A 490-nucleotide genomic window follows, 5' to 3' on the forward strand; every position below is an offset into this window, starting at 1 on the left:
TTACATGATATGAAATAGATCCTATTTATACTATATTCCACTACTTTATCTTTATTTAATTAGTCAATCCATTGAAAACTTGAAAGGAAATGCTCATTTGTTTTGACGTCCTTCATTTTATAGATGATATTGCCTACTGTGCTGTTAAAGATAGCTTATATCTCCGCACTGAGAACCGAGTCAGCATTCAAACAAAACACGATCAAATGACTGACCTGGAAGTCTGTTTAGTACACCTGTTCTCCACCAGGTGTGTTTTGTCAGAGTTCTCCTTGTCATTGTGTATAAGTGCTTGTTGGTATTTCATGGTTTTAGCAGTTTACTGCTTTCATGGTACTGTACATTTATATTTCCTAGGGTGCCTTCCACAGGAATCAAGGCTAAGAAAGTCAGGTTCTGTAGGAATGATTACTGTAGTAGCAGGATGTGGCAGTCCCCGGTTAATGGTGGGGGTTCCGTTCCTGACCAAGCGCCGATAACCAAAAATCTC

The sequence above is a fragment of the Macrobrachium rosenbergii genome, chromosome 43 (assembly GCF_040412425.1).
Source record: "Macrobrachium rosenbergii isolate ZJJX-2024 chromosome 43, ASM4041242v1, whole genome shotgun sequence".
Lineage (NCBI taxonomy): Eukaryota > Metazoa > Arthropoda > Malacostraca > Decapoda > Palaemonidae > Macrobrachium > Macrobrachium rosenbergii.